General features: G+C 46.1%; 1 protein-coding gene across 3 annotated transcripts in view; it reads left to right on the top strand.

Annotated features, from left to right (window-relative positions):
• ALPL (alkaline phosphatase, biomineralization associated) overlaps positions 1-24006 on the top strand; it is a 312269-nt gene that overhangs the window by 117244 nt on the left and 171019 nt on the right. The gene's annotated exons all lie outside the window — the stretch shown is intronic.

The following is a 24006-nucleotide window of genomic DNA, read 5'->3' on the forward strand; positions in this document are numbered from 1 at the left end:
GCCAGTGCTTGACAAAGGGGACACAGGTCAAGAACCATTCAAGGGATTGGGGAGAGGATGTGGTCCGTCGGTTAGACTGCCGACTTTGGTGCCGGAAACCAGAGTTCGAGCCTCGATGTCGCGTCCACATCCTGTGATTCTGGGAAAATCACTTAATCTCCCCGTACCTGAATGTATAATGTAAATACGGTGCTCATGTAAAGCGCTCCAGTACCTTCGGGTCGAGTTCGCGCTATATAAATATATAACAATAAAATAAAAAAAAGGGATCATCTGGGAGTAGATTCCAGCTAAGGGTTTTAGTGAAGATGATGGCATGCATAGTAGGGGTATTAAGCGCTGCACTAGATATGAAATTGGCAGACCACACTAGACATGAAATTGGCAGACCAGATGGACTTGTTGTCATTTTCTGCATCACTTGGGATTTTTCTGTGGCTGTATCTGGATAGCTCAGTGAGTCAATGCTGAACGCTGAAAACATGCTGATCTGCAAGTCACGAGTTCGTATGCTGGCAAAGGCCTACTTAAATTAAATGCAATTCAAACGGGTAATAGTACCCCTTGTTATTTGAAGCGCCTAGAACCAACAGAAGTGCACTGTGAAATGTAATAAAATAAGGAATTATCAATGTGTTCGTAAACAGCGCGTCCTCTGATGGAAGTGCATCAGTGGAGCTGTGCAGATGCGCTCCCTTGGTGACTTGTCTATTTGCAGTGTTATGTAGATGGAATATTTCAGCAGTAGCTCTGCAACAGAGGCGCATTGGCTGGCGAGCACAGCCGCATTCTGGAGTGAAACGCACCGTGATGGAAATCCATTGTTCGAGATTTGCACTGTAGTCTTCATTATAATCAGTGCTTTAAGTGGGAAAAAAAACCTGGGGGTGCTCTAAAAGGGGCGTGGTTAATGTCTTGAAGGGGCGTGGCCTATCCGAATAGGGGCGTGGTCTAAATCAAAATAACTAGCACTGTGTGCTTAAGAAAATCATGAGTACCGGGACTTCTCCTTGTGTTAAGAGAGTACCGGTACTCCTAGTGGCATGCTGTGGTCACTCTCTAGGTTATGGGTGCTTGACAGTTAATGTCGAGTGGATTCCGGCGCTAGGTTGCGGCTGCAGCCCTACACTCCGAGCCGGCATTTGATAAGATAGCGCCTTAGGCGGAGAGAAATTTGGCGCCCTTGCTAATAGAGACTGAAATGCGGCAGCAGGGGGTCCTTTTTGAGTTGAGCTAAGCAGTGACTGCCCCCTGAACCCAAACGCCTCGGGACCTACCCAGCTCACCTAAATCACCGATAGTTTAGCTGCCTCACGGTGATGGGTCTGTTGGTGTGTGTATCAGCAGGGGTGAGACGGTGAAAGGAGCGCGAAGAAAGGGACAATGAGGTGTTAAAACAGGCCGGCCCTGCTCACACCCTGACAGCGCAACAGGACAGGAAGACACCTGTGTTTTTCTAAGCTAGAGGTCTCGACATTGGAACTGTCGCGCTGTGAGTTATAGGGAAAGTTTGCGGATCCGTTGTCTGTCAGAGTGCCTTGAAAAAAAAAAATGGCTGCTTTCGCGTAAAACTTCTGCTTCTCATGTTAATGCCCTCGGGCTAAGTTCACACTATATATAGTTACAACAAACGCTAATTACACCCTGCAGCTATGGGCAGAACTTGGCCAAAGGCACTTTGAACATTGAAGAAGAAAATGCTGATAGTGTACAAGGCTGCCTTGAAGCCACGCCCCCAGACACGCACCTCCCAGGCTCACCCCTATCAATTTGGTGAGTACCGGCACTTCTCTTTTTCCATTTAAAGCACTGCCTAACCGTGCAGCAACAGTGGGCAGAGTCTGAGCACCAGCAGTTTTTTTTTGGGCCCTCAAAACGGGTCCGAAAAAAAAAAAAATAAAGAACGGACTACCTTTAGTAGCCACGAAAATAGAGCCCGATAGAGACCCGTTTCGAGGGCCCCAAAAAAAAACTGCCGGTGCTCAGACCCGGCCCCCTTAAAGCCCTGATTATAATTGTGGCTAGTGTTAGCCCCCGAAAAAATCTTTTTGCTAAAATTGTATGGTGATAAAATTACTTATGGGGGCTTTCAGCCAGCCCTCTTCATCCATGGGCCTGTTATTGTGTCATTCATAGTTTCAACATACAGCAGCATGGAGCCGCCCAGCTCAAAGCGTGCTTTTTGAAACCCCAAAAAGTATTTTTACTCCTAACCAATTTTTTTTAAGATTGATGAGTGCCCGGCAACTTTCGCGACGTAAAGTTTGCAAAAATCATTACAACACAACCCCCATTGACAAACTTTAAAGGCTCGTGGCCAACACTAGGCCTACTGGCTTTGCCAATGCTTGTTATTCATATTGAGACCGTTTTTTAATAGATATATATCAGCTTGCTTTCGCCGCAGAGTAAAGGAGACTGTTTTAGGAGTAGGTACATACATTGGCGGAGCTTTGCAGATGGCGTCTGTAGAAGGCCGCTGCCTGACAGAAGGGCATCGGTTGACCTGTTTTTCAGACGCATGATTTGATTGGCAGCTCTTTGGTGGAAGAACAGGGGAGGGGGCCGCGCTAAAACTGTCTGAATTACCGAGTCCCGCGAGGAAGGCGCATCAACAGAAGTGTCAGTGATGCATAATCGCTTCTGTGTGCGCCTGTGGTCAAGGGATAGCCGGAGCCGTGGGGAACAAGACAAACATAAAAAGGTACGTTTTAAAATTAGCGAAAACTAAATATTTGCAGTTCAGTATCTTCCAAAAAGCATAGGGGTGGAAATAAGCATCCGGGAAAAGCAAAGTAAGCGCGCCAATGTTCATATATAGCACAGAATTCAGTTGTGGGGGAGACGTGTTAGTGGTCAGGCCTTGTGGTCCGGACCTGGAATACGGAGTCGAGGTTCCTTTTTTTGGAGTCGCAGCCTTCTGCTGTCACTCTGCGCGCTCTTGGGCAACCCAGGTGGAAACTTCAGTTCTATGGTTCCTGCAGGGCCCAGGTGTGATATGAGGGTTCAGCAAAAAACATAAGGCAAGTCCTGTTGGTCAAAATGGTACAATATGGGAAAATCGAATTTTACATATCGTTCTACATAATACAGCAGCAAAATAATCGACGACCAAAATACCGACAAGGTAATTATATATTGGTAAACAATACTTAATGCCTTGTATATGTGCCTTGGCAATAATTGTATATTCAAGGTACGCCTTCGTGGAGTTAACAGTAAAACGATGCTTACGAATTTATACCTATCTTCCCAATATTGTGTTTTTGTAAATTTTTGCTACAATGTTCGTTTGGAAGGATATTTCTATAGCTGATGTTACAGAGGTGGGCGACACACTTATGACCTGGCTCTGCCTCAGCTCGAGGTCCTCTTGAAACCTCGAGCCCAAAACGAGCCACACTTTCATGGGGGTCCTGCCTACCACCAGCGCTCGAACCTAACGCACCAAGAATTTAGGAAAAAACATTACTCTTTGATGAAAACAGTAAAACAGGAGAGGAATAGAGGTACCAATCCAGTGGCTGAATGGCACAATGTCAAATCAGAAAACCTGGGATTTTTCCTCCTTGCTTCCCCGCTTGACCAAATTGTGTGATCCTAGGTAAATATTTTATTACATCGTGTTTGCCTTTTCCTTACTGCATTTGAAAGCACTCGAAATTCTCGAGTTCAGGGTGTGTGCCATACAAGCACCTCTCTTGTGTCTGATTTAAATAGACTTTAATGTTCCGGACAGGAATGTAGGCCACATATAAGGTGCACATAACAACTGACTTGCCTTTTAATCCACTAATGGCATTGTTGTCGTGGGGGAGGTGGGAAGAGGCATGAGCGTTAAACACTGTCACTTTTATTCAATGCCTCTCAATGCAGTGATCTAATCTGATGTACTAAATTGAAATGCTTGAGTAATAAATGAGAGCTCTCCCTCTAACCAAGAGGACAGGGTTTGTAAACTAAACCTAAAGAAAATGCTCCCTAAGGTGCAAGTCCGTACTAACCACATGCAATCACTTACCCCCAACATATACTTCAAAAACATATGAATAACAGATATATAAAAACAATATATTTATATATTTTTAATTAAATACCTCTATTCAAATATTTTACATTTTTATAGTACCCATAAAAACGGCATGAAAACATACATTACAACGACAAGGAAAAATTTACAGCCTGGCAAAAATGATTTGCCATTAAACTAATACATATCTCTTAATTAATGCCACTGTACAGTCATGAATTATTTTTTCATATGCAATCATGCGGTGCTGGTAGATTATGTGGCTAACTCTTCATCAATGTGTTTCTGTGGAATGAATATTTATAGTCCACCTTCTTCACGACATTCATATTTATATTATTCTCGCAACTTGAGAGAAATGACTGCACAGGTCCAGCAGTGTACACATTTAACTGGGTGCTTTCTGGGAAAATCTATGCAGGGAAAAAGCACAATATGTTACAGCTTGAACCTTGAGAAGATGTTATAATTGTGTAATCCCTTATTCCAAAATGCGTAACTTGTACCGATTCAATAATCCATTCCTGGAAAATAAAAGAAACCTCCAGTGTACATGTTTCTAAGACTGGTACTCCTTTACTACTTTGCCTGGGAATTTGCCCTTAAATTGGAGCCTGAGTGGGTTGAATGTTACTTATGACAGTCAAACTCCTAACCGGTGAGCGTAAGTGGAGTGGGCAATGCAAATGGTGTGAACACCCACAAATCTGACACTCCTTACAATTTGCAATGGATTTCCCATACTTATATGGACTTCAAAACCTACACCTAAGCCGGCAATGGATAAGGATCAGTATGTTTTCCAGAATGTTTACAACACTCTCATTTTTAAGCTAGTGTGTTGGAAGTGAAGTCTTCAGATGCATTAATAATTTCAATATAAATGGAAACAGATAAAAGTTCACATAAGTTTAAACCCTACCCCTGAAAATGTATATGGACAGTCTGCAAACACATGGCTATGGCAACTACAGCTGCACTTGAACCAGAGAACTAGGGCCGAGAATATAATTAGTGCAGTTGGTGCAGTTCCTGTGGGGACCAGGTCTGTAAAGATGTAATTGCATCCTAACTATGGCAGCACTTTGCTACCATATATGAATCAAAATAAGGAGTTCACTGTGAGTTTAACCTGTATGGTCAGTAGCGGCACATGAGTGATTTTTACTATAGAACTCTCACCCTTCAGGAAATCCTAGAGTTTTCACGATGGAGTCTAATACTTCCACCTCGGGATTCAACCAGATCTCTTTCAGGGCACACTTAAAGATATTTCAAGGGATCTTAGCGGTAAATAGTTAAAAGACTGCCTAAGGCATAACTGCAACACACTTTATTATCAGAATATTGCCTTGTCAGTGTTACAAACAAATGTGGACACTATGTGGGGTCTAATTACCCAAATATCCTTCCTCTTGGTCTACATGTTTCAGCTTCCTAGAAGATACTGAGGCTTTCATCAGGACCAGTATTTTGTGGATTCATATGGATTGTCTAATGCCTTCTGGGTCAGACAAGTGGGGAATTGCCCCTACTTGCACAACATACTTCCATTCATACCAAGCACAGACTTTATGCTTTCGTCCCTCCTGGCTAAATCATTGCTGGTTATTGATATTTAGCTCTTTACTCCTTTTCTATTGAAGAGGGAGGGTCAAAGTTCATATAGTCACACTTTTTTCTTCAAAGAAACATTGGGCACAATCACCTAAGCATCCTAACTCCTCACCGGACAGTTCTGTAGGTAGATAGCCCATTTTACTTGCCTACATTGGGGATCATGGCACCCTTGTTGGGGTATTGCAAAAACCTATGAACCTATAAAAATCCTAGTTTCCCCTGGCATAAATTAGGTTTTGTAACTGAGTTAGATGCATGTGAGAAATGTTTGCAAGTCTTAGATGTTTTGCTGTTTTAATGATCTGGACCCTTGATCATTAATCTAATCTAGTAGTAAGCACTGGAAGTTGCTGAAACCCCCAGGCTTCCTCTTTGATTTTCTTGGCACTGCTATTGCTACCCCTGGTTTTAGGGGTCATACAGGCAGTTGCAGCAACAGTAAGTGGTAGGGTTCTTTCAGCTGTGTTTTGTTTATGTGGTGTTCACTCTTTACAACTCCTCTAGATCCTCAGCAGGAAATAGGGGGCAGTTGGGAGGCGTTAGAAATGTGATATCTGGTTGGCTAGGGCATGCACCAAAGCCAGGCAGAAACCATCACTCTAGTCAGGGCAAGGAAGTTACATGCTGAAAATAACCCCTGCTCACCCCCTTGGTAGCTTGGCGCAAGCAGTCAGGCTTATCCCAGAGGCAATGTGTAAAACGTTTGCGCAACACACACACACAGCAGCAACACACTAGGCACACCACTAGAAAAACTCCACACAAGGTTATATGAAAAATATCCTTTTTATTACCATAAACACATTAGATCATAATCACACATATACACTGTGCCAACTGGCACCAGGTAGTAATTTACAGGGGATTATATATATGATCGGGCCAATCAGGCCACGGTCAGAACCTCCAGAAAGCACAAGTAATAAAACACAACCAGTAACTACTGGCCAAATACTGTACGTGGCATCAGCAACATAAACGCATTATGTCTGGATCACATTAGGCATCATGCTAAGCATAAACATCATAGCATGACATTTTGCACAACCACATTATGCATTAGCATTAGGCATCACCTTTAGACATAAACACAGTATGCCTCACGTTAGGGCCTTTCGCCCTACCAGTACATCAGGACACAAAATGACCCCGGTCCAACTGGCCTTCCACTGGGGCCCAAATGCCCTCTGTCCCAAAAGGCAGGGCTCTGAGTTATAGGGCCTTCCCACTAGCCCTCCGGCTGCCTTCGCAAACAATGAGCGCAATGCACTGGGGGTGGGGGGGTGAATCTCACCCCTTCCTTGGCATCGAAAGCAATGCCCCTTCATTGCAGCTGCCCGTGCACCTGCGGTGCAGCTGAGAAAATTGGCTTCGGCACCACTGTGCCTCTGGAGCTCCACTCTGGGACTCCTACAACAATGCCCCGTCGTTGCAGCTGCCCGCTCTTGTGCGGTGCAGCTGTGGCAGACAAAGTGCTGGCACTAACAGTGCCTAGGGAGCCCCATTCACCGGGCTCCTCCTTTTGCCATCTCTTGGCACCAACAATACCCAGGCTTCAGCCCCACTAACAGGGGCTGTTCGGGGACTCCTCCGGTCTCCTTGCTGGGGCCGTCGATCCCCGGGGAGCAGCCTCTCTCTCCACGAGATGGAAATGGAGCCTGCAAGGCTCCGACTCCTCTGGTGGCCACACGCGGTGTTTCCACCGGCACACGGGGGCCCGGCCTTCCGTGCACTGTCTCTGTCAGTGCTGTGGTGCACGCCGAGTCGTCTGGGGGCTTCTTCACGGTTCTCTGGCCATTCGCGGGGCTCTCACCAGCACAGAGCCCCTCCTACCTCCAGGTAGCAGGATTGCCTGACTTCCTCCGGTGTCGTTCTCTTCCGTGCCACGCCTGCAACCAGGCAGCAGCTGCCTGGCCTCCCTTAATTACGGAGCAACGTCTCTGCAGCTTCACGGCCACGAAACAGCGGGGTAGGCTCCTGCTCCGTTTCTCTGGTGAAACGCGGCGCTCTCTAAGGAATGCAGTAATGCGCGGTGGGCTCCCGCTCCGTTCCTGGAAGCGCCAACATGCAGGGTAGGCTCCCGCTTCACTCCGACGCAGTGTGGGGGAATCCCCAAGCTGGGATTCCCTTGGAACACGCTGCAGCCCAGCGCTGCAGGGCACACACACTCCTCTCGTCCTAGAGCAATGGGGACAATGTGCAGCTCAGCGCTGCCGGCCTCAAGATCCTTGGGACCTTCCTCGCACCGAGTGCACTCCTCAGGACACGTAGCCCAAGGCCATCAGGGGCAGAGCTGGACCCAGGCAGGCCAGCTCAAAGGGCTTTCAGCAGAGGGGCAATCCCCTGTGGCGGTTCCTCCTGGGGCCCAGCAGTCCAGCAGGCACAGTAAGCACCCAAAACAGCACAAACATATATGGGGTCACAGCCCCAATATTTATACACCCTTTCTCTTTGTTCTGCCCTGGCGCAGGTCTTGGGTAACCAGTCTCAACTGGTTCTACAGGGTACTGGAGCACTTTGTGTACAGTGCTCACACCCTCCTTTGTCAGGTGGGGGCTCAGTCATCATACACACCACAGGGGGGCAGAGCCAGCATTCACCCAGGCAGGCACAGACCTATTCAGGGTCAGGGAGTACTCCTCCCACTACTCCAAATGCAGATCTGCCCATTCAGCCTAGCGCTGACTCACCCTGCCCTCCCTGGAGCCACACACCTCACCAGTCCCTGTCACTCCAGAGCCAGACATGCAATGCACATCAAACAGGCAGATACATAGCACACAGAAATGCCAACTTCTAAAAGTGGCATTTCTAAAATAGTGATAATAAATCTGCGCACACCAATAAGCAGCATTTATTATTACTATTCCAAACATACCGAACTTGACCATGCTGCTCCTCTCATATCAGGAATTACCACTGAAACACTTATCAGGGAATCCCCAATGCATTCCTATGTGAGGGCAGCCTCACAGCAGTGAGAAACCAAAATGGCTCTTTGTCACTACCAGAACATGTCACTCACTTAAGGTACATGTCCTACCTTTTACCTACAATGCACCCTGCCCATAGGGCTAGCGTGGGCCTACCTTAGGGGTGACTGATATGCAGTAGAAGGGGGGTCACAGACGTGGTACACACTTTAGGTGCCACATCACAGCAGCAGTAACACTGCGCGCACAGGACCTGCAATGGCAGAGGCCTGAGACATGTTTAATAGGCCACTTTGGTGGGTGGCGCAAGCAGCGCTGCAAGCCCACCAGTAGAATTTAATTTACTGGCCCGAGTATATGAGATACCACATTACTGGGGACTGACAGGTAAATTAAATACGCCCAACAGGTGTAGTCCAATCTTACCATGTTTACCACAGAGAGCACACACACTTTACACTGGACAGCAGTGCTAAAGTGTCCAGAGTCCTAAAATCACCAACACCAGGTCAGACAAAAGACTAGGATGACCCTGCAAAAAGGGCCAAGTCTAACAGGAGGCTAAGGGTTAGACAAGATTTTATCAACCCTCCGATAGTGGTCAGTGGCAGCATGGTATTACTTCTACTACACTAGGCACATTGATGAATTGATGTCAGTAGTCGGTATGTCGATATTCCCATATGCTCCGAAGTAGATCCTGGGCCAACCATTTGAAACTGGTTACCTGTCATTCCTAGTAGGTAAGTCAATTTTAAATTGTGTTGCTTTGAGTCATAAACAGGTAGAAACTGCCTCTAACAGAGTTTTAGAAGAATTCTCTATTCAAGCGATTTGTCAAAACCATTGAGTTTGCAACTGCAAACCCCCTTTTTGTAAAGCACAAAATCCGTTTTTACGAGTTGGAAAATGTTTTCAGACTTGTAAAATGGATTTTGTGACCCATACCGAGTGGCAATTTGGAAGGGACGTGAAAGGGGCATCCTTCCAAATAACGTTTCAGCATGTTATTTTTCAATGGTTTGCGAGCACAGCTCCAGTCACAAACCATTGAAAAGCTACTGACATGTTACAGAATGTGGTAACTGACTTGTACAAATGAAGTGGTCCTCCTGATAATTCTTTCCCCTTTGGGAATCAGGGTGGCAGTCTCAGGTGGTGTAGGCAGTGGTCTAAGAGACCCTTACTTGCTTCCGCTGAAGCTTTCCAAAGTGGATCTTTTTCCCCCTTCACTATAATGGGCTGCCTTAGGTAAAAATATGTTTTAGAATGATATCGCAAGATGGTGGGTCTGCTGTCCCTTGCAGGCCACCATCCCGGTCATTGCAGTCAAATCCAGGGGATCGCAAATTGTGACCTGCCTAATGAACTTCTTTCTTACTGGTAATCTACCCTGAGCCATTCTCTTCCTCATCCCAGTCCTCAGAGCTTGAGGCAAGGCCTCACCCCAAGACTATTTTAGCCATGCTCAGAGAAGAATTGCCGTACTTAAAGTAGTCTTTCCTCTAAATATTTCCGCATGACGTATAAATACCTTTCTCCATCCCAATATGGCTTGCTAGTAAAAAACTGATCAGGATAGGAGGTGACTAAAGAAAGGAGGGAGGGGGATAAAGGTCTGGTTGCACTCTCCAGATGGTTTAGACTGGCACAATGGTCATTATCTCACAGGCAATGTTGTAATAGCATTGCTATGCTTGTTCTTTGTGGCGCTTTTTGAAAAAACGGGTTTAGAAGACGTACAATGGACCTTTCTATTCACAGAGATTTTTGAGTTCTTCCTCAACATTTTATTAAATTGTATAACATTGATAATGAAAATATGTTTTAATTGTTAGCTCATCAACACAGATATTCTTGAAGGGGTTTTCTTTTTTCAGATACCCAAGTTATGCATTTTAAACTCCCTATTTGATCTTGACCGGTGCCGCCAAAGGCATAGTTAGGGAGAGCGCCATGCGGGTAAAAGGGCATACACAACACTACTTTTCAGAGAAGTAGTACCCTACCCTGCAGACTGTATGCCATGATGTGCACGTTTCTTCTGTTCAAGGGGCAGGGTTTTTGCTTTGTCAAATACTAAGGCAACAGCATTAAACACCGGAAGGAGCAACTTAAAGAGTAGAAGCTTGGCTGCATCAACTACTGTGCCTCACATTCCCACTCTCAGCCTGTTGTTTTTTTTGTTGAGGGGACATTTTCCCTAGGTGGTTCATACACAGGAAGTAATTGTTCACTTAATGCTGAGACCGCTCCATTAGTAAGGTTCCAGTTATTCACTGAAAACACTAAGGGCCTCATGTAGGTAGCGAAATACCGGTCGGTAACGGCCGATTTTCGGTAAATATGCCGTTACCGACCGGTATTCAGACAAGTGAGATGTAGGAGTCCAAAAACCACTTTTCGGTAAATATGAGGCGGTAAATACCGATTCATAGTTACCGAATTCTAAAATACCGATTCATATTTACCGAATACATAATTAACGAATCGGTAAATATGAAGTGGTAAATATGAAGTGGTAAAAATTTAAAATGACATGTAGGAGCAGTCGGTAATTAAGAAATCCAGGAAAATCGGTAAATAAGAGTCGGTAATTAACACGGATTGAAAGCAGGTGGTAACCATCAACAATGCACATAAGCAATCCCAAAATGCAACAGCGTGGACAACATGGCCGCCATGTACGTCATTGCAAGGCGCCTACGTCTACAGGCAGCAGGACTGAGGGTGTGGCGACGGGAGGAACAAATCTACAGACAGCGCATCACACTATTACAGCTGACTGATGCAGAGATACATGAGAGGTACAGGCTACACCCCGAAACCATCATGGACTTAATCAGGGACCTACACCCACTCCTGGACCAGCCAATAAGAAGGGCGCACGCCATACCCCCACATGTGCAGGTGCTCTGCAGCCTACATCTGTTGGCATCCGGCAGTTATCAGGTGGTGATAGCTGCGGTGGGTGGTGTATCCCAGAGTTGCCTGTCCCGTTTCTTCAGGAAGTTCCTGGATGCCATGATGCAGAGAATGCACCACTACATAAGCTTCCCAAACACACAGGCTGCACTGCAGAAAACAAAAACAGACTTTTATCACATGGCACAGTTCCCCCATGTCATCGGCTGTATTGATGGTACACACATCCCAATCTGTCCACCAGCTGATACAGAGCACATCTACAGGAACAGGAAGTCCACCCACTCCATCAATGTGCAGGTGATCTGTGATGCAGGGAACATCATCACAGATATTGTTGCCAAGTTTCCTGGGAGCACCCACGACTCTTACATCTTCCAGAATAGTGGGATCTACACACGACTGAGTGCCGGCGAATTCGGAGAGGGATACCTGCTGGGTAAGTAACAGTGACGCCCCTTGAAACCTGCAAATCAGAGTGTATAGAGGCATGTAACTGATGGTTCCCTTTTACTCATCCAGGCGACAGTGCATATGCATGCCGTTCATTCATCCTCACTCCCTACCTACACCCAGCAACCCAGAGTGAGAGACGATACAACGTGGCCCACAAAACAACACGCAATGTGGTGGAGCGCACGTTTGGACTACTGAAGAGCAGGTTCCGCTGCCTCCACAAGAGCGGAGGCGCACGCCAGTACAAACCCATCACCTGCTGCAAGATTATTGCCACTTGTGCAATGCTGCACAACCTTGCCACGAAAAAAGGTACAGATGTGGAACTAACATATTTTGAGGACAACGAGGATGAGTCAGGCCAGCCAGAGGGCAGCGCAGCTAGAGTGCCAACTGCAATCGATGGGAGAGATCACATGCAACTATTTCTGAGTAAGTGAGGGGACACAGCGAGTTGTGAGAAGTCATGACGTAGTTTAATGTGGCACCACGCCATGAACACATGAACAGGCCAATCTGGCAATATACCATCTATACAAGGAGTATGTCCAGGGTTACGTCACCCAATGGGAAGTGGCTAAGCAGGGCCACATCAATGTTTGCGCATACGCGCTGCAGTGGTGGATTGCACGGCCTGTGCATCCTCACTAGAGCCAACCCCAAGCCGCCTGCTGCTCCTGCGTGCTTCGGGGACGGGGGGTGTGATGCTGCTGCTGGTGTCGATGCTCTCCGCAGCATCCCCTGCAGCAGTTGTCGATACCTGACTAGTCAATAGCACCCCTAGTGCACTTGTCACCTGCACCATCCCCCGAGACAGGTCGCTGCAGCACTGTGTTAGGCCCTCCTGCATCGTCACAGAGCGCCGGCAAAGTAGGGAAGTCGCAGTTGCCAGACGGTTGAGTGCCCTGCTGGTAGTGTCCCTTCTCTGGCGTTCCCGGCGCCGTGCTTCGATGTCAGCATCTAATTTGCTGCACAACTGCTGGATTGACTGGGACATGTCCCGAATGCCCGCAGCCATGCCGCCAATGTTTGTGTCCATGTTGACTAAGCTTGTCTTCATCACCCGCATGTGCCTCTGGACTGACATAACTGCCTTTGATTGCAGGCGCTGTTGCTTCAACATTTGGCCCTCGAGCCCCAAGAAGACACCATGGCCGTCAGTGGGTGCTGGTGGACTCTGGACACGCGACCTGCGGCGCCCTCTTGCTCCCGTCTGTGCTGCCTGTGAGGTGTGGGGCACAGTGGGATGGCTCCCTTCCTGGGGCCCGGTGCGGTCTTCTGGGCCCATGCTGTCGTCTGACGAGGTGTCGAAGGCTCGTAGCCTGGCTGCTGGACGCCTCCTCATTCTCACACCTGCAAGCGGAGATGTGGCCGGTGATTCGAACATGAGTGGCGATGCTGGCTGTGGTTGTGGTGATGCTGACTCTCGGTGAGGTGATGCTGGCTCTGTGTGCGGCGAGGCTGGCTGTGTTGGTGGTGCGGCTGCCAGTGGGCCTGCTCCCTGGTCTGAACTCGTGCTGGCTAGAGGTGATTTTTGTGGCCGGTGTGCCGTCTCCCCTGCAGCATGCCCTGTACTGCATGATGTCACATCTGTGGACAGAAAAACAACATTGGCTCAGTGTCCCCGAAGGGCTGCATTGCAAGCGTCACAATAAATCATTTCACATTCCAATCTGTCCTCTGTCTCCTTGTGCCTCGAGTGCGTGACATGCCTTGTTGCCCTGTAACATTTACGTCATGGTTAGTGTTGCCCTGACTACATCTCCCGGAATGCATTGCCTGTCTGCACTGACACGTGTGGACTGCAGTGTGATTCTCGTTTCACAATGGGGGATGTGGGATAGGGGTAGGGGAGGCTACATTGCTGTGCTTTCGTCTTACCTTGCTGTGTTGCGGCTCTGGCAGAGCTGTCGGCGTCCCCAAGACCCACGACGCTCTCTTGCTCGATTGTGGCCGCCACCAGCTCCTCCAGTTCGGTGAGGGCAGGTGCCCTGTTGGTTCCACCTCCGGTCTGGCTGGCCTCCTTCTGGATGTCGCCCATCTTCCTCTTGGTCACAATCCTCAGGTCATACCAGCGCTTTTTGAGGACCTCAATGTCCCTGTGGGTCACTCCCACAGCATTGACCTGCGCCTGGATGGCCAGCCATATGTTGCGCTTTTCGGCCTCAGGCACTTGCAGGGATTGCCTCCCAAACAGCTTCTGGTGCTGCTTCACCACCTCCTCCACCAGCACCTGGAGTTCCTTGGGGCTGAATTTGAGCTTCCTCCTCCTTTCCCCTCCGTCTTTCTGTGTTCTCTGGCTGGACATGCTGTTCGTTTCCCGCTCGCACATGCAACTGCTCCCTGCCTCTCCTCTGCACTCCAAGCCTCTCCAGGGTCGGCTAATTATGTACACCTGCTTGGGTGTGGCCACTTCGGCTAATTGTGTACACCTGCCTGGGTGTGGGCAGTTCCTGGTTGGGTGGGCTGTCGTTGCACAGTATTAGCTGTTTCGTCAAGTCATGTGATGTTATTTACCGAATCCGTACATACCGATTCGGTATTTTCCGATTCGGTAGATACCACCTCGGTATTTTCCGATTCGGTAGATACCACCTCGGTATTTTCCGATTCGGTAATTATCACCTCGGTATTTACCGAATCGGTGAATTCCGATTCGTATTTACCGAATGTTACCGAATCGGTAACTGTTACCGAATTTTTACCTACATATAACTTACCGATTCTAATTTACCGATTCGGTACGGCTCGGTATTTAAGAACCGGTAAAATTTATTTACCTACATGAGGCCCTAAATATCTGTTCCTCTTTGTCTGGTAGAAGCCGGTAGGTAGACTGTGATTTTAATTGACCTTGTTTTGATAGTCTTATTAGACAGAGAAGCAAGTATGTTTATTTCAATTCAACGATTTAAGATAGAGAATTTGACCAGTCATTTCAGGCTCAATTGTAATTTGAAAATTATTTGTATTGTTAACAGAGAGCTCAAGTTAAGAAATAGAGTGAGCAATGTCATGACACCCCATTGATCGTCATTGGTTCGGTTCAGGAACACCAATAATTGTGTCTTGAGTGACCAGAATACATGTTTGGAGATATGAAAGTCTATTTTTTCATTTTTAAATTGTGGATTTCAGAGTATATTCCTGCTTTAAAGATGGGTTCTATGTACAATCTATGAAAATAAGTATGATGTTATCAACCCTACAACTCCCCAATACAACTAACTGGTCAACCATAGTAAAATGTGCAGTAATGTATCCATTTCTTTCTATGACATTCGATTTCCTTCACTCGCGTGTTCCCCTTTGGCGACACGCCCAGGCTGCTCATTCTCGCGACAGAAACTGTGTGGGACACTGTTTAGCTGCCGATCTCACTCCATCCATCCCACTGGCGTTGAGCTAGAAATACCCCCCTGTCCATTCGTACCTGCTGCGGGAAGCGCCGAGAGCCACGAGCCTGGGCTTAGCATCCAGGTTTCTGGGTGGAGAACAGTGCATGGATTCACCTTCACTAACCACCTGTCGAGAGTTGTTAAAAAGCAGCCCAAGGTCCGCGAGTCTGTTTAAAAAATAAAACAAAATTGCATGTTTTATATTTCTGTGGGCAGAAATAGTTGAGGTAAGCAGACTACTAATTTCAACATGTTTTCTTTACTTTCAAATGGCTTATTTAGACATGCCATCAACGAGCCATCTGAGGGTTCCAACCCGAGCCAGGAAGACTGCGCTGATCAAAGCTTCGCCCACATTGTACCTTACACTGTGGGCCTCAGTGGCATTTCCCCCCAAATTAGACATCTAGTTGGTGCCTGGTCCATAGGCTGCTGCTAGCCTTTCCCTCAACCGTCCCTAACCTCAAAAAGTCAATGCAGCTTTTTTAATGTGGGTAAAATAATCCCCTGTCCACACGATCAGTTTGTGTTTTGTCTTTGAAAGGTGTAGGGGTGTTGTTTTCACAGTTGCTGTCCAGATTTAGATCAGCTGGAAAGGGGGCCGCCTTGAATCCAGCGTTCAAGGAAAAAAGAGAGGTTGAAAATCGCTCACAGTCTGTGACTTGGAGTTATCCTATCAGGAAACCTTCAGTGTAAGTAGGGTCCACTGGGAAAGCCTTTCGCCGCAGGAGTTTATTAATAGGGCCAAGAGCACAGAGCTCTTTGTGAGCCGGGACGGGCAGGTACACTGCGACATTCCTAGTAGACCAAAGCTCGTTCCCACAGTGCGGCGCTCCGGTCGCCTTCTCAAATTGTCTTTTGTGAGAGTTGCCTTTCTGCCTTTTTGTGTATTTTCTCTGGCAACATTTGTTCTGGAGTATTTTGCATTTGTCTTTGAATTATTTGTTTAGCGTTCGCTTCGCTGGTGGTCTGGATCCCCACTGGAGCCTGGAGCACCACTGATGACCCGATGGCAGAGAACCCAAGTGCACAGAGCTTCTTCTCTGAGGCCTAATTCGAGGATTGCTAGACACTGCAGTTGTATTCCATGTGCTGTTTTGTATGATTCCCTTTCAGATCTGCTTACTGCTGATTGGGGCGCATCACAGGCAGCCATTTCTGAAGACCCATTTCTGTTGACATCTAGATTAGTGCAGAACTCTGCTACTCGTTTTCTCTTCTTCTCCACCCTGGTGCCCCCATTGCAGCTCTGCAGACGTGCAGGATGCAATCTTTGGGGTTCCTACCCCCCATTTCCACCGTGGACACAGATGTAGTCTTTCTTTAACTAGAGTAAATTGAGAATGAGCTGTGTAATCATTTTATGAACCCCTAAAAACATCTTAGTTTGAGGGTGTGAACAAACTTTGTCTGCAGTAGAAAAATGAGAATGAAAAAAGCAGAGTAGGAAATAATTAGAGACAAAAGTGTTATATTCAAAATTTTAAAATATAGAGAAAGGTGATGTATGTGCCTGGGTAGAAGGCGGGGTTAGGGAGATGTTCAAGCTTAGGTTTATGCAATGTTTGTTGAGGGTTAAATTAAGTAATAGTGTGAGGGGTGAAGTAAGGTAATCTGTACGGTTTAGTGTAGGGATAAGGCTTTTGGTTTCGCTACGGGTAGGAATTAGTGATGTGGTATGGGATTGGTTAAAGCTAGGTGACTAATAGGAGTTGGGTTAGGGTGAAAGAAAGGTGTGGTGTAAGGGAAGGTATTATGATTGGTGTTCGAGTAAGGGTGTAAGAAATTGGGTTATTGGTCGAGGGGTGCAGAAGCCTCACTCAGGCAAAAACAACCCTTGTAAAGCTGAACGACTAAAGTTGCTAAATTAACCTGTGCTTATCCCTCTGGTAGCTTGGCAGGTTTAACTTACAGGCAATGTCTAAAGTATTTATGCCAAAAGAACAATTGATGGACAAAATGCAGAACAATGTCATACATTCACCCAAGTACAGAGATCTGGGCCTAAATCCATCGTTTTTTTGCTCCCCCTAGCCATTCCAGTTTGGACCCAGCCATATGCAAATCAGTCTTGACCCTGTGCCCAATGGGAATAGTCCAGCCCGAACTGCCAATCCAGGTCCTCCCTAGACTGGAAACAAACATCCTAGGACCGGTTTTGGGCTTTCAGCCCATATCAGGCAGGATAGCTTGACTCCAGTGATATAGAGAGCATGTGACCCACGTCTGGGCATACCAGTCCCACATGGGGTGGCAAATGCAAAAAGAACAATTGATGGACATAATGCAGAACAATGTCATACATTCACCCAAATACAGAGATCTGGGCCTAGCAGTTCGGGCTGGACTGTTCCCATTGGGCGCAGGGTCAAGACTGATTTGCATATTGCTAGGTCCAAACTGAAATGGCATGCTGAGCAAAAAAATGATTAATTTATGCCCAGATCTCTGTACTGGGGTGAATGTCGTGGTAGAGGAGGCAGTGAGGAGCACCAAGAGCTTTGCAGATCGTTGTTGCTGTAGCGCGAAGAGCAGGCCTGTTATTGCAGATGGTTGTTGCTGTAACGTAAGGAGCCAGTTGGCTGTAGTGGACAGTCGATGCTGGAGCTTTGTGTTGGCGGTCACTGCAGGCTGTTGTTGCTGTAGCGCGAAGTGCAGTTCTCATGTTGCTGGTCTTCACTGGTGGTCATTGTGGCACGAAGAGCAGGTCTCACTGGAGCTTTATGTTGGGGGTTGGCAGAGTTTCCGCATGAAGGGACTGTTTGCAGTCGCGAAGAGCCCAAACCTTAGGATTTCACCTTTTTTTCTTTGGTTGAGCTCATACAGATGCCAAGGGTCCAGAACCTGGGGAACAGAAACTCACTCCAGAAGAGGTCAGCAGGAATCTTGCAGGTTCAATTGCAGGTCCAGGCAGGTCCATCCGCAACAAGTCAGCGTGGCAGTTGCATTACAGCCTCTGGAGCTTGTTGTGTCCCTTTAGCTCACACAACTAACTCACCCTTGAAATCACTCAAGTTAGCCTTGGATGAAGTAAGGAGGTCCAGTCTTCCTTCTCAGACAGCAAGGCAGTTCTCCAGCAGCAGGGCTGCTCTTTGACAACAGGGCAGTACTTCTTCTGAAATGTCCACAAGTCCGGGAATGTTCTGAAGAGTGGCTCCGGCGGTACAATAATTATACCTGGTGCCAGTCTTTGTTGTCGTTGCCGAGACTCGAACCTGGTTTACCAGCTTCAAGGTCGACCGCTCTAGCCATAAGGCTACATCCTCTTCCCAATATCCGCACTTAGGGCAAATGGAAGGAGTTCCTGGAAACATCGCATCGAGGCGATGGGGAGTGAAGTAGGTTTGATGGAGGTAATTAAAATGTGTTAATTTAAGGCACCCTTTACGGGATACCCGCTTGTTGTGGCCTACAGCCATTGTCCATTGTTTATCTGAGAAAACTGTGCCCAAGTCTGTGTCTCATCTTGTCTTGCCTTTCTAAGTGTCCGGCACACGCCTGGTGCTAGGAGAGCCGCATACAGCGACAACACAGCCTTTCTCCCACTCCATGGGAAAGGAAGCGGGGCAGACTCTGATGTAAAGGCTCTGTGTTGTCCATCGTCCATGTGTGTCTAATAATGCTCGTTTGCGCATGATAAGTGAGAAAGGAGCCCAGGCTGGAACTGTCTTGAAGTTGTTGAAACGATTTCAGGACGCCATCTTCAAAGAGGCCACCTAATTGAAGTAGTCTCACCTACCGCCAGGGACCGGCGTCATGTCCATTCCGGTGCAGCCTGGATGCAGGGAGATCCCAGAGAGGTATCTTTGAGGCATATGGGAGAGCTGCATGCTTGGGTTGCATATACCTATTCCATACCTGTTCGGTCACACGTAATAATCTAGGGAGCTGTTTAGCTGGGCTGCCTGCTGGTAATAGCCAATGGAGTAGATTTCCGGTTCTTATCTCATTGAAGTCCTTCGCCAGCCACCCCATTGGCCATTGCAGTTGGACTGCAGTGCAGTGCAGCTCGAAATCTGGAGTGCCCTGGATCCCCAGAGAAGTACAGTTCGAAATCTGGAGTGCCCAGGATCCCCAGCGAAGTACAGCTCGAAATCTGAAGTGCCCAGTCCCCCCTCCTGCACAGGACGATGTAATGTCTGAAAAGATACCCGCTTACATGCTGGTCCTCAAATCAGATCCGACTCCGGCCCATTTAGTTCCTTAAAGAAGGCTCAGGCAGGCAGGACCGGGACCGTCAAGAAAAAGTATAGAAACCACGGCAGAATAAGCATTTTGGTTATAGCGGCTCACAAAGGTAGTCCCCTCCAGAAGGCCATCAAGTTCCAAGTTGAATTCAAGGCCCTGCTATGGTTGTCATCTAAAAAATCTTTGTCAGAGTGGTACACATTAATTTCTAAGTAGTGAAAGGTGTCAAAGTGTCAGGGAAGGCGGTCGCTTCCCAATGCAGCCCTCTCTGTGAGATTCAAATCCCGGAGCGGGTAAATGCAAGATTTACCCTAGTTAATCTGGAGACCAGTGAGGTCTCCAAAGGTGTCCAGCAGGTCATACTGGGCAGATAAGGATTCAGTGTGATTTCATAAATAAATGAGCACGTCATCTGCATAAAAAGAGACCACGTGCCAATTCGTATGAACTGGTATACCCCAAGTGGGAACTCTGGTCCACAGCGCCGCAGCCATTGGTTCCATAGCCAAAGAAAAAATGATGGGTGAAAGGGAGCGACCTTGCCTGGTACCCCTCAGAATAGAAAAGGAACTCGAAATATAGTGTCCTGTGCGTACCCTCACCTGCAGGACAATCTATAATAATTTGATCCATTTGATAAATTCGAAGCCTATGCCAAAGTCCTGTAGCACACGGAACAAATAGGACCAGCCCAATGTGTCGAAGGCCTTCTCAAAATCTAGGGAAACAAGTGCCAGTCTTTGTGTGGGGGGATTTCCTATGCTACCTCCTAAATCTGTTTCCAGAAAGTTCTTCCCCTTCCCTGGTCCAGGCTCCAAACTGTCTGAGCTGACAAATGGCTGATGTCAAGTTCCTTTGTGGATGCTGGAGGCAGGGACCTTTGAACTGGAAGTAGGACAGGGTACAACCCCCCCTCAAACATTCTGCTAAGATTGCATTTCCTTCCCACATATGGGCCCATATGTACGAAATTCCTAAATTGTGATTCCCAAATAGGCTATCTGTACAAATTGCTATTTGGGAATCACAAAGTGGAATGTATGAAACCTGCAATTTCCTAATAGCGATTCCTTCGGATTTGTATTCGCTATTAGAAAATCGCAAATTTGGAAATCACAAAATTGTGATTTCCTAATAGGAATTCTAAATTTAGGAAACAGAACATTCTGGAAGCAGAATGGTGATGTCTTCAGGCTGACTAACAACAGACTTGTGGCACTGCATTTTTACAGAACCTCGTTTGCATCTAAAGGATGACCTGAGTATTTCTCGCAGACCAAAGTTCTGAAATATTATTTCCAAAGTCTCTCAAAGCAGTGGGTATTGCAAGGGCCTGTTACCATTACATCAATTAGCCTCACAAGGTGTTTTTCTATCAGCATGTATGATTCTTAAACAAATACATTTTTGCACCTAGAAGATCCATGACCAACTGGTGAATACTTTGATGGCACACACTGTGAATCTGTGATGTTATGTCCACCCTCTGAGTCTTTGCAGACCATCATTTCTGTTGGGTTAGTCGAGGTATGTTTACAGGTGACACGTTATCCTACACAGACTGATCACTTTGCCAAACTCAGGCAGTTTTGTAAATTTGTTCCCTGTGTATCAACTTAGAATTGATACAGTATCATGGTTTTTGCAATGGCCCTAGCAAACACCAGCCTGTGACTGTCTACTGTAAGATTGTCCTGTATTCCACAAACAATTTCTCTTTTTGATAATGCGCTGTAAAGAATTGGCAACTGTGATAATACTATAGTCCATTAATGTATGTTTTAAGTTTATTTATTATTTAGGGGGTTGGAGGAGCACTCCTTTGTTGCTAGTTAAACCTGTGCTAAACAATGGTGCTACAGCACTACACTTGCTGTCAAACCAAGTGTGAGCGAATCAAGAGACTGTTACAAGTACATGAACTTGATAGTGCCGTGCACAATTCACTGGGTGCTAATACCCAGGTCTCATATGAGACAAACACTCAAAACATTGAAAACATTAAACCATTGATTCTCCTTAATATCCAATTTATGTATCAGTCATTAAATCATAATGAAAACACATGATCATGAATACAATATAAACAATGTTCAACAAATAAATGGGAATATATACACAATTGTGATCTCAATCTGATGATTGTGCATGATTCAGTCCATTAACTCAAAGTAAACATTGGTACATGAATGTCCGATGCATTATGTGATGAAGAAGTCCCTTCGTCAGGGGCCAACTTATAACAAAAAACAATCTATTATGCTCATATCAATATATATTGTGTCTCTGTGTTAGATACCTACGGAAATATGAAACTAGTGGTGAAAGTGGCATCAGAATTACTGATCTCCCCAGTGATTCCTCATTTCTGAGGGAATACTCAGTGACTCTGCCCCTGGAGCATAGCATGAAAGGTTTCGTCTGTGCAAGAAACTTGCTTTCATGCGAGGGTTAAGTTAGCTTAGTTGATGCTTTGTGCATATTGGCTGCTTTTGCTCAGGGCCTATAACGTTTAGGCTTTTCTCACATATATTTTGCCAAGTGTTTTGGAAACAAAGCAACCTAGATATGTCATTGGAATTTCCCTTTCCCTGGTCAGTCAACTAAGCATAGAAACATTCCCTGGAAGAAAAGGGCACCCTGACATGCACTAGTACATGTATCATTGATAAGGGTAGAAGCTTCTGTTAAGAATTTTGAAATGCTATACTGGTTCCACGGGGCAAGAGAACACATGGCAATATTCCTGAGTCACAAATGGACACCGAACATCTGCTCCACATGGAAAAATAGCCAGAACAACACAGCTTGGATCCAACCAGGGTGAACATCTCTAAGTCTACCCATTGGATCAGCAAGAATGATTGCCAAATGATTAGTTCTAAAAGGCTGTATCATATGGTCTATGGGAGACTTAGAAACACATACTGCAGCTTGTGGACCAAGCACTGTCTAGTTCTCAGCCATGTACTGGTTGTACAAGCCTGTGATAGGTCTCTGGCATCGCCCTCACAGGGACATAAGATGTCTTGTCTGCACCTTTATTTTATTGACTGTTTGTTCCTTGTATTCATGTGACGATCACCTATGCTTTAAACATAATGCAGCTATTCAATCACCTATTGCTGCTATAAGTCAAATTATGTTATGGTTACACTTAGTGTGGGTGTTTCTGCTGTTTTACTATTAAGCTAGGTGTTGCTACCTGATCATTAACCACCACAAGGGCAGCCAAAACCGCCTGAACCAGGGGCATTCAGTACTTATTCCAAACAAAGGTTCAGAGTGTTCAAGTTATCACAGTAAATATAAAAACAGTTAATGGAACACAAATTATATGTATAACAATGCACACATTGAGATACAAGAAGAAAAGGAGAAAAGGGCCCTAATAGAAAAAACATTCAAAATTTATTCAATGAAACATATCAACTAAGCTCAGTATTATAAGCTGGTACATATAACATATAAAAAAACATACATAACCAGACAAGTGGCAGACAAGGAGAAAATTACATAAAAGCAGGAGTTTCAGAACATTGCATAAACTCCAACAAACAGAAAAATGTGTCCTCCAATAATTGCGGCCACAATTGCGTCCTGAGCACAGTTGTCCATGATACAGAGTTTCCAATACCCCCAGCATTAGTAACTTCAGGGGGTGAGTTTCTCATAAAAGGCCCTAAGTCTTTTGAAGCTAGGGTACTGCTACTCCAGCAGACTTCTATGTCTGTGATAGTCCATGTCTGTTAAAGCAACAGCAGTTCTGTACACTTCTGTATCAAAATGACTAAAGAAAAGTGCTGGTGAGCGTGACAGGGAGAAAGAAAGTAACACGTGTATTCTCTTAATACGTGAAGGCCCAAATGCATAGTTAGCAAACGTTGTGAATTATGGGTTATGACAGAGGGTCCTCTTCTGTTGAATTTAAGAAAAATCTTTCAGCTATGGATTACAGGCAGACTAGGGAGCCCTACTTCTGTTGAGATGTACATGGCAACGTACACAGTGCCTTTTTAATGTTTGCACCTGATTACCATGAGATTGGATTAGATGGTAATTGCATTTCCTAAATGGCCATTTTGCGACTAGTTGCAATTAGGAAATCCGCTGTACATGCGGTTACCGAATCGCAAATAGGGATTTTCTATTTTGCGATTCCCAAAATGCGATTTCTACTGGGTAGAAATAGCATTTTGTGACGTTGCATTTGTCTTTTGTACTTACCGAAAGGCAATTTTGCATTTCTTAACAGCCCGAAATAGCGATTCGGACCGTTAAGAAATGCAAACTAGGTTCGTACATATGGGCTTTACTCCCCTTTGTGTCACTCTCTGGGAGAAATACACAAACCCCAGCATCAGATCCATTCACAGTCATGTGACCCAGGACACTGGAAGGAGGTGAAAATGATTGGGATAAGAAAATACCAACTTTCTAAAAGAGGCATTGTCAA

This window comes from Triturus cristatus, chromosome 1_2, assembly GCF_964204655.1.
Source record: "Triturus cristatus chromosome 1_2, aTriCri1.1, whole genome shotgun sequence".
NCBI lineage: Eukaryota > Metazoa > Chordata > Amphibia > Caudata > Salamandridae > Triturus > Triturus cristatus.